This window comes from Salmo salar, unplaced genomic scaffold (genome assembly GCF_965601325.2).
Source record: "Salmo salar unplaced genomic scaffold, fSalSal1 ptg000257l, whole genome shotgun sequence".
NCBI classification, from domain to species: Eukaryota; Metazoa; Chordata; class Actinopteri; order Salmoniformes; family Salmonidae; genus Salmo; species Salmo salar.
In genome coordinates this window covers 870,403-890,000 of record NW_027675339.1, presented here as the reverse complement: position 1 = coordinate 890,000, position 19,598 = coordinate 870,403, and the positions used below count along the sequence as shown (strand labels likewise).

Sequence of the window (19,598 nt, the reverse complement as noted above, 5' to 3'; positions counted from 1 at the left end):
GGACACACACACACACTGGACTCACACATACACATACACTGGACTCACACACACACACACACTGGACTCACACACACACACACACACACACACGCTGGACTCACACACACTGGACTCACACATACACACACACACTGGACACATACACTGAAAACGCTCTTACCTTGACCAGTGCGTGTTTGTGTGTGTGTGTGTATTTGTCCTGTGTGTGTGTGTGTGTGTGTGTGTGTGTGTGTGTGTGTGTGTGTGTGTGTTCAGGTGTATCCCTCAATGACTGTCTGTTTTTCTGCTTATCGCTACAGTGTGGAACATGGTGGAGAGAACAGAATGAAACCTGGACTTAGAAAATGTGAGTGTTGACTGCTGTGAAGAAGATAACTAAGAATAAGTCTTATTTCAAGTTAAGTCAAAGACCCCCATCATTACTGACTTGGTCATATTAAATATCATCTGTAGTTCTACAGAAGCACAAATCAGGGACACCAACGTTTACAAAGAGTTGCTTTGACAATGTGTGTGTGTGTGTGTGTGTGTGTGTGTGTGTGTGTGTGTGTGTGTGTGTGTGTGTGTGTGTGTGTGTGTGTAATTAATGTGAATAAGTGTGTATTATATTACCATACAGTATAACATATGATCATTCAACAAGTCTCAAGGTACCTTAACTTGTCCTTTTGATACCTAGAAACATCTACATTAAATGAATTAGTGAAAAGTGAGTTAACATTCTAATGTGAATGATGATGATTTCTAATATTGTGTCTGGTTTCATCCATCAGATGTCTGTGATCTCACACTGGACCTAAACACAGTACACAGACTCCTCTCTCTGTCTGAGGAGAACAGAAAGGTGACATGTAGGAGAGAGGAGCAGCCGTATCCTGATCACCCAGAGAGATTTGAGGGCTGTAGACAGGTGTTGTGTAGAGAGGGTCTGACTGGGCGCTGTTACTGGGAGGTAGAGTGGAGTGGGAGTGGGGCTTATATAGGAGTGACATATAAAGGAATCAGCAGGAGAGGAAGGGGTGATGACTGTTGGCTTGGATGGAATGACAAGTCCTGGAGTCTGACCTGCTCTGACTACAGTTACATTGCCAGGCATAATAATAACTCCACTACCATAGACGTCCCCTCCTCCAGCTGGTATAATAATAACTCCACTACCATAGACGTCCCCTCCTCCAGCTGGTATAATAATAACTCCACTACCATAGACGTCCCCTCCTCCAGCTGGTATAATAATAACTCCACTACCATAGACGTCCCCTCCTCCAGCTCCCACAGAGTAGGAGTGTATCTGGACTGGTCAGCCGGCACTCTGTCCTTCTATAGAGCCTCCTCTGACACACTGACCCACCTGATCACATTCACCTCCACATTCACTGAGCCCCTCTATCCAGGGTTTTGGGTTTATGATGAATCCTCAGTGTCCCTGAAATAATAACTGGACACACACTGAACACACACACAATGGACACTCACACGTGACAGGCTTGTAATATTTTCTGATCTTTTACCACTTTGCATTTTTTATGATATATTTTACTGTTTGTGTTTGTACCACAGGAGGTTGGTGGGACCTTATTTAGGGAGGACAGGCTTGTAATGGCTGGAGTGGAATAAGTGGAATGGTATCAAACACGTGGTTTCCATGTGTTCCATTTCATTCACTCTGTTCCAGACATTATTATGAGCCGTCCTCCCCTCAGCAGCCTCCTCTGGTATGTACTGTCCTGTATGTGAGAGAGCGCCAACAAGGAATTACAATGTATGTATTACTTTTAATACCTGCAAATGACAAATAAACTACTGGAACTCCTTATGAATGTCTGCAGCCGACAAGAGGTGAAAATATTACCGGAATATTCTGCAAAATGTTGATGAAGACGTCACTCAATCCACCCAAAACAACATGCAGTCTTTCCACAAGACTCCCATGAAGTTATAGTGTGACGTTATGAGTCGACGTTAAAGTAACATTCTCACAACATACTGCACTTGTTTTATCCTGTTTTAGATGTATCCTCTGTTTAAACATTTAAACTCTTACAATAACACTGTTAAAATACCAATGTGATCATTTCTTGTCTTTTATGTTGGAAAAACAAATTGTACAATTATATGTGGACATACGCTCCATAGTTGTACAAGTATATATGGTTATATTGTACTTTTCATAATAAAACATACTTGAAACAAGAAAAAGCATGTTAATTGTGGAAACAATTTCATTATTGATTTTACATTGCTTCTCCCTGTCTCATGTTGTAATGGCTGTCGTGGTGAATGGATGACAAAACGCAGATGGGAATGCTCATTCTTCTATTTAATTAGAATAAAATGAACACGGAAAACAAGAAAGCCTGTCTGTCGGTTTGTCATTTTTTGGACTTACATACAGCAGTGCAAAATCAACAACCCACAAACCCCAGGTGAAAACACACTCCTAATATATGACTCCCAATCAGGAACAACGACATACAGCTGTTCCTGATCGGGAGCCACACAGACTAACAAAGAAACAGAACAACTAGATAAACCATAGAAAACCAACTGTCACAAAATCCATCGTGCTGTTGAAAGGAGGACCAAGGCGCAGCGGGAATATGGATGCTCATATTTTAATTTTTAAAAAAGGAGTAAAGCATCCACTGAAAAAACAATAAACACAACAGGGACAGTCTTACAGGCATACAAAAACGCAGTGCAAGAACAACCACCCACAACCCCAAAGAAAAACACACACACCTATATAGGACTTCCAATCAAAGGCAACTCAACACACCTGCCTTCAATTGGAAGTCCCAATCAACAATACAAACATTCCCATACACAAAACTGCCACGTCCTGACCCCAAAACTAAAACAATAGCTCCATCTGCTGGTCAGGACGTGACAGTACCCCCCCCCCCTAAAGGTGCAGACCCCGGAATGCACCTACCAACAGAAAACACCAACAAAAAACCCATAAACAATAACCCCTAAACAATAAGGGAGGGAAGGGGGGTGGCTGCTGTCACCGACGGCACTGTGCTACACCCTCCCTCCCCAACCCACCTATCCTGGAGGTGGCTCAGGTGCAGGACGTGGACCTCGCTCCACCTTCGGCGTCGCCCACTTTGGTGGCGCCGATAGCTGCACCGGGCAGACGGGCCACTCGGGCTGACCCTGGCAGACCGACCACTCGGGCTGGGTCGGAAGACATGCGGGCCACTCGGGCTGGGCCGGAGACAGGAGGACCACTCGGGCTGGGCCGGAGGGCAGGAGGGCCACTCGGGCTGGGCCGGGGGCCACTCGGGCCACTCGGGCTGGGCCGGGGGGCAGGAGGGCCAGTCGGGCTGGGCCGGAGGACAAGAGGGCCACTCGGGCTGGGCCGGAGGACAGGAGGGCCACTCGGGCTGGGCCGGAGGGCAGGCAGGGCACCCTGGCAGATCCGGGCAGGCGGGCACCTCTGGCAGAACCGGGCAGTCGGGCCACTCTGGCAGAACCGGGCAGTCGGGCCACTCTGGCAGAACCGGGCAGTCGGACCACTCTGGCAGAACCGGGCAGTCGGGCCACTCTGGCAGAACCGGGCAGTCTGGCCACTCTGGCAGAACCGGGCAGTCTGGCAGAACCGGGCAGTCTGGTCACTCTGGCAGTTCCGGGCAGTCTGGCCACTCTGGCAGAACCGGGCAGTCTGGCCACTCTGGCAGAACCGGGCAGTCTGGCAGAACCGGGCAGTCTGGCCACTCTGGCAGAACCGGGCAGTCTGGCCACTCTAGCAGAACCGGGCAGTCTGGCCACCCTGGCAGAACCGGGCAGTCGGGCCACCCTAGCAGAACCGGGCAGTCGGGCCACTCTGGCAGTTCCGGGCAGTCGGGCCACTCTGGCAGCTTCTGACTAGCGGGCGGCTCTGGCGGCTCCTGACTAGCGGGCGGCTCTGGTGACTCCTGACTGGCGGGCAGCTCTGGTGACGTACGACTGGCGGGCAGCTCTGGTGACGTACGACTGGCGGGCAGCTCTGGCGACGTACGACTGGCGGGCAGCTCTGGCGACGTACGACTGGCGGGCAGCTCTGGTGACTGTTGACTGGCGGGCAGCTCTGGCGACTGTTGACTGGCGGGCAGCTCTGGTGACTGTTGACTTGCGGGCAGCTCTGGCGACTTACGCCTGGCGAGACTGGGCTGACGCACTAGACTCCTGATGCGTGGGGCTGGTACTGGACGTGCCAGCCTGGAGACACGCACCTCCATGCTAGTGCGTCTAGCGGGAAACACCGGACCGAAAGGGCGCACTGGTGGTCTTGAGTGCAGGGTTGGCTTCACCCCTTCCGCTCGATGCTCACCTTGCCCTGGCACCTGCGGGGCGCTGGTACCGGGCGGACTGGGCTGTGCGTCCGTATAGGCGAGATGGTGCGTACCTCAGCGTAACATGGCGCCCTCCACCTCATACGCACCTCCCTGTAGTCACGGGTAGCTGGCTTACGGCTCTTCCCTGGCCCAACCCCTCCTGGGGTGGTCCCAGGAGGGGTTGATGCAGCTCAGGTGAGTGATTTTATATGTGGTTAATTATAATTGTATTTACCTGCAATACCTGGTTTACATAATATACTGATATTTATATTTTAACAGTATTGTGTCTCTAGCTGTATAACCATTCCTGCTGCTTTTTGTTCTTGTCTGTGTTCCTTTATAATAAATAAAAAAGTTGATCACAAAAAAAGGAAAAGTGCGCAGAGTTTCAACTGAAAATCAGAGACGGGAAAATCAAGTCACATGCTTCCACTGTGGCAAGGTGGGAAATCAGGCTTCTTCTACATGCTGGTGTAAGGACATGGATTGTCCAGCCTGTGGTATAAAGGGATGTCAGGATTCTACATGCTGGTGTAAGGACATGGATTGTCCAGCCTGTGGTATAAAGGGATGTCAGGATTCTACATGCTGGTGTAAGGACATGGATTGTCCAGCCTGTGGTATAAAGGGATGTCAGGATTCTACATGCTGGTGTAAGGACATGGATTGTCCAGCCTGTGGTATAAAGGGATGTCAGGATTCTACATGCTGGTGTAAGGACATGGATTGTCCAGCCTGTGGTATAAAGGGGATGTCAGGATTCTACATGCTGGTGTAAGGACATGGATTGTCCAGCCTGTGGTATAAAGGGATGTCAGGATTCTACATGCTGGTGTAAGGACATGGATTGTCCAGCCTGTGGTATAAAGGGATGTCAGGATTCTACATGCTGGTGTAAGGACATGGATTGTCCAGCCTGTGGTATAAAGGGATGTCAGGATTCTACATGCTGGTGTAAGGACATGGATTGTCCAGCCTGTGGTATAAAGGGATGTCAGGATTCTACATGCTGGTGTAAGGACATGGATTGTCCAGCCTGTGGTATAAAGGGATGTCAGGATTCTACATGCTGGTGTAAGGACATGGATTGTCCAGCCTGTGGTATAAAGGGATGTCAGGATTCTACATGCTGGTGTAAGGACATGGATTGTCCAGCCTGTGGTATAAAGGGATGTCAGGATTCTACATGCTGGTGTAAGGACATGGATTGTCCAGCCTGTGGTATAAAGGGATGTCAGGATTCTACATGCTGGTGTAAGGACATGGATTGTCCAGCCTGTGGTATAAAGGGATGTCAGGATTCTACATGCTGGTGTAAGGACATGGATTGTCCAGCCTGTGGTATAAAGGGGATGTCAGGATTCTACATGCTGGTGTAAGGACATGGATTGTCCAGCCTGTGGTATAAAGGGATGTCAGGATTCTACATGCTGGTGTAAGGACATGGATTGTCCAGCCTGTGGTATAAAGGGATGTCAGGATTCTACATGCTGGTGTAAGGACATGGATTGTCCAGCCTGTGGTATAAAGGGATGTCAGGATTCTACATGCTGGTGTAAGGACATGGATTGTCCAGCCTGTGGTATAAAGGGATGTCAGGATTCTACATGCTGGTGTAAGGACATGGATTGTCCAGCCTGTGGTATAAAGGGATGTCAGGATTCTACATGCTGGTGTAAGGACATGGATTGTCCAGCCTGTGGTATAAAGGGATGTCAGGATTCTACATGCTGGTGTAAGGACATGGATTGTCCAGCCTGTGGTATAAAGGGGTGTCAGGATTCTACATGCTGGTGTAAGGACATGGATTGTCCAGCCTGTGGTATAAAGGGATGTCAGGATTCTACATGCTGGTGTAAGGACATGGATTGTCCAGCCTGTGGTATAAAGGGATGTCAGGATTCTACATGCTGGTGTAAGGACATGGATTGTCCAGCCTGTGGTATAAAGGGATGTCAGGATTCTACATGCTGGTGTAAGGACATGGATTGTCCAGCCTGTGGTATAAAGGGATGTCAGGATTCTACATGCTGGTGTAAGGACATGGATTGTCCAGCCTGTGGTATAAAGGGGATGTCAGGATTCTACATGCTGGTGTAAGGACATGGATTGTCCAGCCTGTGGTATAAAGGGATGTCAGGATTCTACATGCTGGTGTAAGGACATGGATTGTCCAGCCTGTGGTATAAAGGGATGTCAGGATTCTACATGCTGGTGTAAGGACATGGATTGTCCAGCCTGTGGTATAAAGGGATGTCAGGATTCTACATGCTGGTGTAAGGACATGGATTGTCCAGCCTGTGGTATAAAGGGATGTCAGGATTCTACATGCTGGTGTAAGGACATGGATTGTCCAGCCTGTGGTATAAAGGGATGTCAGGATTCTACATGCTGGTGTAAGGACATGGATTGTCCAGCCTGTGGTATAAAGGGATGTCAGGATTCTACATGTTGGTGTAAGGACATGGATTGTCCAGCCTGTGGTATAAAGGGGTGTCAGGATTCTACATGCTGGTGTAAGGACATGGATTGTCCAGCCTGTGGTATAAAGGGATGTCAGGATTCTACATGTTGGTGTAAGGACATGGATTGTCCAGCCTGTGGTATAAAGGGATGTCAGGATTCTACATGCTGGTGTAAGGACATGGATTGTCCAGCCTGTGGTATAAAGGGATGTCAGGATTCTACATGCTGGTGTAAGGACATGGATTGTCCAGCCTGTGGTATAAAGGGATGTCAGGATTCTACATGCTGGTGTAAGGACATGGATTGTCCAGCCTGTGGTATAAAGGGATGTCAGGATTCTACATGCTGGTGTAAGGACATGGATTGTCCAGCCTGTGGTATAAAGGGATGTCAGGATTCTACATGCTGGTGTAAGGACATGGATTGTCCAGCCTGTGGTATAAAGGGATGTCAGGATTCTACATGCTGGTGTAAGGACATGGATTGTCCAGCCTGTGGTATAAAGGGATGTCAGGATTCTACATGCTGGTGTAAGGACATGGATTGTCCAGCCTGTGGTATAAAGGGATGTCAGGATTCTACATGCTGGTGTAAGGACATGGATTGTCCAGCCTGTGGTATAAAGGGATGTCAGGATTCTACATGCTGGTGTAAGGACATGGATTGTCCAGCCTGTGGTATAAAGGGGTGTCAGGATTCTACATGCTGGTGTAAGGACATGGATTGTCCAGCCTGTGGTATAAAGGGATGTCAGGATTCTACATGCTGGTGTAAGGACATGGATTGCCCAGCCTGTGGTATAAAGGGATGTCAGGATTCTACATGCTGGTGTAAGGACATGGATTGTCCAGCCTGTGGTATAAAGGGATGTCAGGATTCTACATGCTGGTGTAAGGACATGGATTGTCCAGCCTGTGGTATAAAGGGATGTCAGGATTCTACATGCTGGTGTAAGGACATGGATTGCCCAGCCTGTGGTATAAAGGGATGTCAGGATTCTACATGCTGGTGTAAGGACATGGATTGTCCAGCCTGTGGTATAAAGGGATGTCAGGATTCTACATGCTGGTGTAAGGACATGGATTGTCCAGCCTGTGGTATAAAGGGATGTCAGGATTCTACATGCTGGTGTAAGGACATGGATTGCCCAACCTGTGGTATAAAGGGATGTCAGGATTCTACATGCTGGTGTAAGGACATGGATTGCCCAGCCTGTGGTATAAAGGGATGTCAGGATTCTACATGCTGGTGTAAGGACATGGATTGTCCAGCCTGTGGTATAAAGGGATGTCAGGATTCTACATGCTGGTGTAAGGACATGGATTGTCCAGCCTGTGGTATAAAGGGATGTCAGGATTCTACATGCTGGTGTAAGGACATGGATTGCCCAACCTGTGGTATAAAGGGATGTCAGGATTCTACATGCTGGTGTAAGGACATGGATTGTCCAGCCTGTGGTATAAAGGGATGTCAGGATTCTACATGCTGGTGTAAGGACATGGATTGTCCAGCCTGTGGTATAAAGGGATGTCAGGATTCTACATGCTGGTGTAAGGACATGGATTGTCCAGCCTGTGGTATAAAGGGGTGTCAGGATTCTACATGCTGGTGTAAGGACATGGATTGTCCAGCCTGTGGTATAAAGGGATGTCAGGATTCTACATGCTGGTGTAAGGACATGGATTGCCCAGCCTGTGGTATAAAGGGATGTCAGGATTCTACATGCTGGTGTAAGGACATGGATTGTCCAGCCTGTGGTATAAAGGGATGTCAGGATTCTACATGCTGGTGTAAGGACATGGATTGTCCAGCCTGTGGTATAAAGGGATGTCAGGATTCTACATGCTGGTGTAAGGACATGGATTGCCCAGCCTGTGGTATAAAGGGATGTCAGGATTCTACATGCTGGTGTAAGGACATGGATTGTCCAGCCTGTGGTATAAAGGGATGTCAGGATTCTACATGCTGGTGTAAGGACATGGATTGTCCAGCCTGTGGTATAAAGGGATGTCAGGATTCTACATGCTGGTGTAAGGACATGGATTGCCCAACCTGTGGTATAAAGGGATGTCAGGATTCTACATGCTGGTGTAAGGACATGGATTGCCCAGCCTGTGGTATAAAGGGATGTCAGGATTCTACATGCTGGTGTAAGGACATGGATTGTCCAGCCTGTGGTATAAAGGGATGTCAGGATTCTACATGCTGGTGTAAGGACATGGATTGTCCAGCCTGTGGTATAAAGGGATGTCAGGATTCTACATGCTGGTGTAAGGACATGGATTGCCCAACCTGTGGTATAAAGGGATGTCAGGATTCTACATGCTGGTGTAAGGACATGGATTGTCCAGCCTGTGGTAAAAAAATACACACTTGACAAATCCTCTAGAAACAAAAAGAGAACAGAAAATGCAAAACGGGAAACAAGAAACATGTTCACACTGTTGAGTAAGAGAACACTGAGGTGAGTGACTCATCAGACCAGGAAATCACACTGAAACACCTTCCACTTCAACCAGCGCACCTCGTGTTAAAGACTTACACAGGTGAATCTGTCACCTTGAGAGACATCACTGATGTCACAGTTCAGGTATACAGACAAACTGAAAGCTGCCACTCTACCTCCTGAAAGGAGACTATGCGTCACTACTGGGATGTTCATAGTTGGAGAAAATCACACTGGACTGGCCATCAGTGCAGACAATGACACGTGGAGACACAGACCTACCTGCCATCTTAAAGAAACAGATGGATTTAATGGACAGCAGGGTTGTATGAACGACATCACAGGGAAGCTTGGCATTAAGCCAGACAGCAAACCAAAGGTTCTGAAAGCAGGACCTGTAGCTTCTGCTATCAGACCAAAAGTCTAGGCTGACTTGGAGGTTTAGTCAAGAATAAAGTACTGGAGCCGGTCAGCATGAGTGAATGGTCAACACCCATCTACCAGTCCTTAACACTAGAACCACCTGGTCTATCAGCCTATCAGAACACCCGTCTACCAGTCATTAACACTAGAACCACCTGGTCTATCAGCCTATCAGAACACCCATCTACCAGTCCTTAACACTAGAACCACCTGGTCTATCAGCCTATCAGAACACCCATCTACCAGTCATTAATTAACACTAGAACCACCTGGTCTATCAGCCTATCAGAACACCCATCTACCAGTCCTTAACACTAGAACCACCTGGTCTATCAGCCTATTAGAACACCCATCTACCAGTCATTAATTAACACTAGAACCACCTGGTCTTTCAGCATATCAGAACACCCATCTACCAGTCCTTAACACTAGAACCACCTGGTCTATCAGCCTATCAGAACACCCATCTACCAGTCCTTAACACTAGAACCACCTGGTCTATCAGCCTATCAAAACACCCATCTACCAGTCCTTAACACTAGATCCACCTGGTCTATCAGCCTATCAAAACACCCATCTACCAGTCCTTAACACTAGAACCACCTGTCTATCAGCCTATCAGAACACCCATCTACCAGTCCTTATCACTAGAACCACCTGGTCTATCAGTCTATCAGAACACCCATCTACCAGTCCTTATCACTAGAACCACCTGGTCTATCAGCCTATCAGAACACCCATCTACCAGTCCTTAACACTAGAACCACCTGGTCTATCAGCCTATCAGAACACCCATCTACCAGTCCTTATCACTAGAACCACCTGGTCTATCAGCCTATCAGAACACCCATCTACCAGTCATTAATTAACACTAGAACCACCTGGTCTATCAGCCTATCAGAACACCCATCTACCAGTCATTAATTAACACTAGAACCACCTGGTCTTTCAGCCTATCAGAACACCCATCTACCAGTCCTTAACACTAGAACCACCTGGTCTATCAGCCTATCAGAACACCCATCTACCAGTCCTTAACACTAGAACCACCTGGTCTATCAGCCCATCAGAACACCCATCTACCAGTCCTTATCACTAGAACCAACTGGTCTATCAGCCTATCAGAACACCCATCTACCAGTCCTTAACACTAGAACCACCTGGTCTATCAGCCTATCAGAACACCCATCTACCAGTCCTTAACACTAGAACCACCTGGTCTATCAGCCTATCAGAACACCCATCTACCAGTCCTTAACACTAAAACCACCTGGTCTATCAGAACACCCATCTACCAGTCCTTAACACTAGAACCACCTGGTCTATCAGCATATACGTCCCCGCTAGAGAAAGTTGCCAGGCGTCCACATTAGCATAAGCATCAGATGCATATCAACCAGCAAGGTGCAAGGTGTGAAAACATGGTTTGTTAAATAAACACTTGATACATAGTGTATAAACTATTGTAAAGGATAAATTACATGAAGAAATATGAGTGGAAATATATAAATAAAATAACAATTGTTAATTCTACAAAGTAGAAAATAAAATTGTCCTACAGCCTATTTCCCTGACAATAAAACACTACAGCGTAATCCATTTGATCAACTGTATTTGTAGATTCGATTAGTAATGGAGTTATAGTAATTAATAAAGTCAATTTACAGTTTCTTTTGACAAATTAGAAACAAAAAAATCTATAATAATAATAAAACCAGCCAGGTCCGCTGGTGAAACGATTTGCTGTATTCCTAATCAAAAGCACCAGGGAACAATTGTAAAAGATGAATTTCATAAATAAATATTTGTGGAAATATATTGATGACAAGATATTAAAACAATAATTTGTTGATTGTATCAGACACTGTACCGCGCCTTTACACGTGAATCAATCCCATCTTCTCTTTATGCTTCGCGTCCACAAACAAATCTAATCGGTTTTCATTGGCCTTGTTCGGTGTGCACCTGCCGACTTGACATTCTGTCTTCTTTCTCCCCCGAGGGAGATGTGGTGCCTGGGGGAAAGGGAGAGCAGGACCTGCTGCCTGCTTGGTGACTGTAGCTTCTTTCTCCCCCGAGGGAGATGTGGTGCCTGGGGGAAGAGGGAGAACAGGACCTGCTTCCTGCTTGGTGACTGTAGCTTCTTTCTCCCCCGAGGGAGATGTGGTGCCTGGGGGAAAAGGGAGAGCAGGACCTGCTGCCTGCTTGGTGACTGTAGCTTCTTTCTCCCCCGAGGGAGATGTGGTGCCTGGGGGAAAAGGGAGAGCAGGACCTGCTTCCTGCTTGGTGACTGTAGCTTCTTTCTCCCCCGAGGGAGATGTGGTGCCTGGGGGAAAGGGAGAACAGGACCTGCTGCCTGCTTGGTGACTGTAGCTTCTTTCTCCCCCGAGGGAGATGTGGTGCCTGGGGGAAGAGGGAGAACAGGACCTGCTTCCTGCTTGGTGACTGTAGCTTCTTTCTCCCCCGAGGGAGATGTGGTGCCTGGGGGAAGAGAGAGAACAGGACCTGCTTCCTGCTTGGTGACTGTAGCTTCTTTCTCTGCGTTCATGTGGTTCTCACAAAGCTCACATGCCAGATCCATCATGAAATCTCTCCTGCTGACTGTCTTGACAAGGCATTGCTTGTACAACACGTGTTGATAGCAGCCATGTCGAGCACATTGTAGAACACTGCAACAGTCCAGCAGCAAGTACCTCATTTTACAGAGTCTTGACATCTAAAAGTAATAATATGAATGTAATATAATAAAGGGGATACTAGTTGGTGTCTGGCAGATGGAAGACGGTCTGTATATGGTAGAGATACTGTATATACTGTAATGACCTGGCTAGATCATAAAGGGGATACTAGTTGGTGTCTGTATATGGTAGAGATACTGTATATACTGTAATGACCTGGCTAGATGATAAAGGGGATACTAGTTGGTGTCTGTATATGGTAGAGATACTGTATATACTGTAATGGCCTGGCTAGATCATAAAGGGGATACTAGTTGGTGTCTGTATATGGTAGAGATACTGTATATACTGTAATGGCCTGGCTAGATCATAAAGGGATACTAGTTGGTGTCTGTATATGGTAGAGATACTGTATATACTGTAATGACCTGGCTAGATCATAAAGGGATACTAGTTGGTGTCTGTATATGGTAGAGATACTGTATATACTGTAATGACCTGGCTAGATCATAAAGGGGATACTAGTTGCTGTCTGTATATGGTAGAGATACTGTATATACTGTAATGGCCTGGCTAGATCATAAAGGGGATACTAGTTGGTGTCTGTATATGGTAGAGATACTGTATATACTGTAATGACCTGGCTAGATCATAAAGGGGATAGTAGTTGGTGTCTGTATATGGTAGAGATACTGTATATACTGTAATGACCTGGCTAGATCATAAAGGGGATAGTAGTTGGTGTCTGTATATGGTAGAGATACTGTATATACTGTAATGACCTGGCTAGATCATAAAGGGGATACTAGTTGGTGTCTGTATATGGTAGAGATACTGTATATACTGTAATGACCTGGCTAGATCATAAAGGGGATACTAGTTGCTGTCTGTATATGGTAGAGATACTGTATATACTGTAATGACCTGGCTAGATCATAAAGGGGATACTAGTTGGTGTCTGTATATGGTAGAGATACTGTATATACTGTAATGACCTGGCTAGATCATAAAGGGGATACTAGTTGGTGTCTGTATATGGTAGAGATACTGTATATACTGTAATGACCTGGCTAGATCATAAAGGGGATACTAGTTGGTGTCTGTATATGGTAGAGATACTGTATATACTGTAATGACCTGGCTAGATCATAAAGGGGATACTAGTTGGTGTCTGTATATGGTAGAGATACTGTATATACTGTAATGGCCTGGCTAGATCATAAAGGGGATACTAGTTGGTGTCTGTATATGGTAGAGATACTGTATATACTGTAATGACCTGGCTAGATCATAAAGGGGATACTAGTTAGTGTCTGGCAGATGGTAGAGATACTGTATATACTGTAATGACCTGGCTAGATCATAAAGGGGATACTAGTTGGTGTCTGGCAGATGGTAGAGATACTGTATATACTGTAATGACCTGGCTAGATCATAAAGGGGATACTAGTTGGTGTCTGTATATGGTAGAGATACTGTATATACTGTAATGACCTGGCTAGAACATAAAGGGGATACTAGTTGGTGTCTGTATATGGTAGAGATACTGTATATACTGTAATGACCTGGCTAGATCATAAAGGGGATACTAGTTGGTGTCTGTATATGGTAGAGATACTGTATATACTGTAATGACCTGGCTAGATCATAAAGGGGATACTAGTTGCTGTCTGTATATGGTAGAGATACTGTATATACTGTAATGACCTGGCTAGATCATAAAGGGGATACTAGTTGGTGTCTGTATATGGTAGAGATACTGTATATACTGTAATGACCTGGCTAGATCATAAAGGGGATACTAGTTGCTGTCTGTATATGGTAGAGATACTGTATATACTGTAATGACCTGGCTAGATCATAAAGGGGATACTAGTTGGTGTCTGTATATGGTAGAGATACTGTATATACTGTAATGACCTGGCTAGAACATAAAGGGGTAACTAGTTGGTGTCTGTATATGGTAGAGATACTGTATATACTGTAATGGCCTGGCTAGATCATAAAGGGGATACTAGTTGGTGTCTGGCAGATGGTAGAGATACTGTATATACTGTAATGACCTGGCTAGATCATAAAGGGGACACTAGTTGGTGTCTGGCAGATGGTAGAGATACTGTATATACTGTAATGACCTGGCTAGATCATAAAGGGGATACTAGTTGGTGTCTGGCAGATGGTAGAGATACTGTATATACTGTAATGACCTGGCTAGATCATAAAGGGGATACTAGTTGGTGTCTGTATATGGTAGAGATACTGTATATACTATAATGAGCAGGCTAGATCATAAAGGGGATACTAGTTGGTGTCTGTATATGGTAGAGATACTGTATATACTGTAATGGCCTGGCTAGATCATAAAGGGGATACTAGTTGGTGTCTGTATATGGTAGAGATACTGTATATACTGTAATGGCCTGGCTAGATCATAAAGGGATACTAGTTGGTGTCTGTATATGGTAGAGATACTGTATATACTGTAATGACCTGGCTAGATCATAAAGGGGATAGTAGTTGGTGTCTGTATATGGTAGAGATACTGTATATACTGTAATGACCTGGCTAGATCATAAAGGGGATACTAGTTGGTGTCTGTATAGGGTAGAGATACTGTATATACTGTAATGACCTGGCTAGATGGTAGAGATACTGTATATACTGTAATGACCTGGCTAGAACATAAAGGGGATACTAGTTGGTGTCTGGCAGATGGTAGAGATACTGTATATACTGTAATGACCTGGCTAGATCATAAAGGGGATACTAGTTGGTGTCTGTATATGGTAGAGATACTGTATATACTGTAATGACCTGGCTAGATCATAAAGGGGATACTAGTTGGTGTCTGTATAGGGTAGAGATACTGTATATACTGTAATGACCTGGCTAGATGGTAGAGATACTGTATATACTGTAATGACCTGGCTAGAACATAAAGGGGATACTAGTTGGTGTCTGGCAGATGGTAGAGATACTGTATATACTGTAATGACCTGGCTAGATCATAAAGGGGATACTAGTTGGTGTCTGTATATGGTAGAGATACTGTATATACTGTAATGACCTGGCTAGATCATAAAGGGGATACTAGTTGGTGTCTGTATATGGTAGAGATACTGTATATACTGTAATGACCTGGCTAGATAATAAAGGGGATACTAGTTGGTGTCTGTATATGGTAGAGATACTGTATATACTATAATGAGCAGGCTAGATCATAAAGGGGATACTAGTTGGTGTCTGTATATGGTAGAGATACTGTATATACTATAATGACCTGGCTAGATCATAAAGGGGATACCTGTTGGTGTCTGTATATGGTAGAGATACTGTATATACTGTAATGACCTAGCTAGATAATAAAGGGGATACTAGTTGGTGTCTGTATATGGTAGAGATACTGTATATACTATAATGACCTAGCTAGATAATAAAGGGGATACCTGTTGGTGTCTGTATATGGTAGAGATAATGTATATACTGTAATGACCTGGCTAGATCATAAAGGGGATACTAGTTGGTGTCTGGCAGATGGTAGAGATACTGTATATACTGTAATGGCCTGGCTAGATCATAAAGGGGATACTAGTTGGTGTCTGTATATGGTAGAGATACTGTATATACTGTAATGGCCTGGCTAGATCATAAAGGGGATACTAGTTGGTGTCTGTATATGGTAGAGATACTGTATATACTGTAATGACCTGGCTAGATCATAAAGGGGATACTAGTTAGTGTCTGGCAGATGGTAGAGATACTGTATATACTGTAATGACCTGGCTAGATCATAAAGGGGATACTAGTTGGTGTCTGGCAGATGGTAGAGATACTGTATATACTGTAATGACCTGGCTAGATCATAAAGGGGATACTAGTTGGTGTCTGTATATGGTAGAGATACTGTATATACTGTAATGACCTGGCTAGAACATAAAGGGGATACTAGTTGGTGTCTGTATATGGTAGAGATACTGTATATACTGTAATGACCTGGCTAGATCATAAAGGGGATACTAGTTGGTGTCTGTATATGGTAGAGATACTGTATATACTGTAATGACCTGGCTAGATCATAAAGGGGATACTAGTTGCTGTCTGTATATGGTAGAGATACTGTATATACTGTAATGACCTGGCTAGATCATAAAGGGGATACTAGTTGGTGTCTGTATATGGTAGAGATACTGTATATACTGTAATGACCTGGCTAGATCATAAAGGGGATACTAGTTGCTGTCTGTATATGGTAGAGATACTGTATATACTGTAATGACCTGGCTAGATCATAAAGGGGATACTAGTTGGTGTCTGTATATGGTAGAGATACTGTATATACTGTAATGACCTGGCTAGAACATAAAGGGGTAACTAGTTGGTGTCTGTATATGGTAGAGATACTGTATATACTGTAATGGCCTGGCTAGATCATAAAGGGGATACTAGTTGGTGTCTGGCAGATGGTAGAGATACTGTATATACTGTAATGACCTGGCTAGATCATAAAGGGGATACTAGTTGCTGTCTGTATATGGTAGAGATACTGTATATACTGTAATGACCTGGCTAGAACATAAAGGGGACACTAGTTGGTGTCTGGCAGATGGTAGAGATACTGTATATACTGTAATGACCTGGCTAGATCATAAAGGGGATACTAGTTGGTGTCTGGCAGATGGTAGAGATACTGTATATACTGTAATGACCTGGCTAGATCATAAAGGGGATACTAGTTGGTGTCTGTATATGGTAGAGATACTGTATATACTATAATGAGCAGGCTAGATCATAAAGGGGATACTAGTTGGTGTCTGTATATGGTAGAGATACTGTATATACTGTAATGGCCTGGCTAGATCATAAAGGGGATACTAGTTGGTGTCTGTATATGGTAGAGATACTGTATATACTGTAATGGCCTGGCTAGATCATAAAGGGATACTAGTTGGTGTCTGTATATGGTAGAGATACTGTATATACTGTAATGACCTGGCTAGATCATAAAGGGGATAGTAGTTGGTGTCTGTATATGGTAGAGATACTGTATATACTGTAATGACCTGGCTAGATCATAAAGGGGATACTAGTTGGTGTCTGTATAGGGTAGAGATACTGTATATACTGTAATGACCTGGCTAGATGGTAGAGATACTGTATATACTGTAATGACCTGGCTAGAACATAAAGGGGATACTAGTTGGTGTCTGGCAGATGGTAGAGATACTGTATATACTGTAATGACCTGGCTAGATCATAAAGGGGATACTAGTTGGTGTCTGTATATGGTAGAGATACTGTATATACTGTAATGACCTGGCTAGATCATAAAGGGGATACTAGTTGGTGTCTGTATAGGGTAGAGATACTGTATATACTGTAATGACCTGGCTAGATGGTAGAGATACTGTATATACTGTAATGACCTGGCTAGAACATAAAGGGGATACTAGTTGGTGTCTGGCAGATGGTAGAGATACTGTATATACTGTAATGACCTGGCTAGATCATAAAGGGGATACTAGTTGGTGTCTGTATATGGTAGAGATACTGTATATACTGTAATGACCTGGCTAGATCATAAAGGGGATACTAGTTGGTGTCTGTATATGGTAGAGATACTGTATATACTGTAATGACCTGGCTAGATAATAAAGGGGATACTAGTTGGTGTCTGTATATGGTAGAGATACTGTATATACTATAATGAGCAGGCTAGATCATAAAGGGGATACTAGTTGGTGTCTGTATATGGTAGAGATACTGTATATACAATAATGACCTGGCTAGATCATAAAGGGGATACCTGTTGGTGTCTGTATATGGTAGAGATACTGTATATACTGTAATGACCTAGCTAGATAATAAAGGGGATACTAGTTGGTGTCTGTATATGGTAGAGATACTGTATATACTATAATGACCTAGCTAGATAATAAAGGGGATACCTGTTGGTGTCTGTATATGGTAGAGATAATGTATATACTGTAATGACCTGGCTAGATCATAAAGGGGATACTAGTTGGTGTCTGGCAGATGGTAGAGATACTGTATATACTGTAATGGCCTGGCTAGATCATAAAGGGGATACTAGTTGGTGTCTGTATATGGTAGAGATACTGTATATACTGTAATGACCTGGCTAGATCATAAAGGGGATACTAGTTGGTGTCTGTATATGGTAGAGATACTGTATATACTGTAATGACCTGGTTAGATCATAAAGGGGATACTAGTTGGTGTCTGGCAGATGGTAGAGATACTGTATATACTGTAATGACCTGGCTAGATCATAAAGGGGATACTAGTTGGTGTCTGTATATGGTAGAGATACTGTATATACTGTAATGGCCAAGCTAGATAATAAAGGGGATACTAGTTGGTGTCTGGCAGATGGTAGAGATACTGTATATACTGTAATGACCTGGCTAGATCATAAAGGGGATAGTAGTTGGTGTCTGTATATGGTAGAGATACTGTATATACTGTAATGGCCTGGCTAGATCATAAAGGGGATACTAGTTGGTGTCTGGCAGATGGTAGAGATACTGTATATACTGTAATGACCTGGCTAGATCATAAAGGGGATAGTAGTTGGTGTCTGTATATGGTAGAGATACTGTATATACTGTAATGGCCTGGCTAGATCATAAAGGGGATACTAGTTGGTGTCTGTATATGGTAGAGATACTGTATATACTGTAATGACCTGGCTAGATCATAAAGGGGATACTAGTTGGTGTCTGGCAGATGGTAGAGATACTGTATATACTGTAATGACCTGGCTAGATCATAAAGGGGATACTAGTTGGTGTCTGTATATGGTAGAGATACTGTATATACTGTAATGACCTGGCTAGATCATAAAGGGGATACTAGTTGGTGTCTGGCAGATGGTAGAGATACTGTATATACTGTAATGACCTGGCTTGATCATAAAGGGGATACTAGTTGGTGTCTGGCAGATGGTAGAGATACTGTATATACTGTAATGACCTGGCTAGATCATAAAGGGGATACTAGTTGGTGTCTGTATATGGTAGAGATACTGTAATGACCTGGCTAGATCATAAAGGGAATACTAGTTGGTGTCTGTATATGGTAGAGATACTGTATATACTGTAATGACCTGGCTAGATGGTAGAGATACTGTATATACTGTAATGACCTGGCTAGATCATAAAGGGGATACTAGTTGGTGTCTGGCAGATGGTAGAGATACTGTATATACTGTAATGACCTGGCTAGATCATAAAGGGG

At 44.4% G+C, this 19,598-nt stretch overlaps 2 long non-coding RNA genes across 2 annotated transcripts in view; one reads left to right on the top strand and one right to left on the bottom strand.

Moving 5' to 3' along the window:
* The window catches only part of LOC145867254 (uncharacterized), a 2,439-nt gene extending 81 nt beyond the window's left edge, over positions 1–2,358 (top strand). Inside the window, exons 1-2 of the long non-coding RNA XR_014383273.1 lie at positions 1–349; positions 777–2,358. The exon at positions 1–349 is cut by the window's left edge and continues 81 nt beyond it. This is a non-coding gene — a long non-coding RNA (uncharacterized LOC145867254). The remainder of the gene's footprint in view (positions 350–776) is intronic.
* LOC145867298 (uncharacterized) overlaps positions 1–19,598 on the bottom strand; it is a 680,253-nt gene that overhangs the window by 294,983 nt on the left and 365,672 nt on the right. The gene's annotated exons all lie outside the window — the stretch shown is intronic.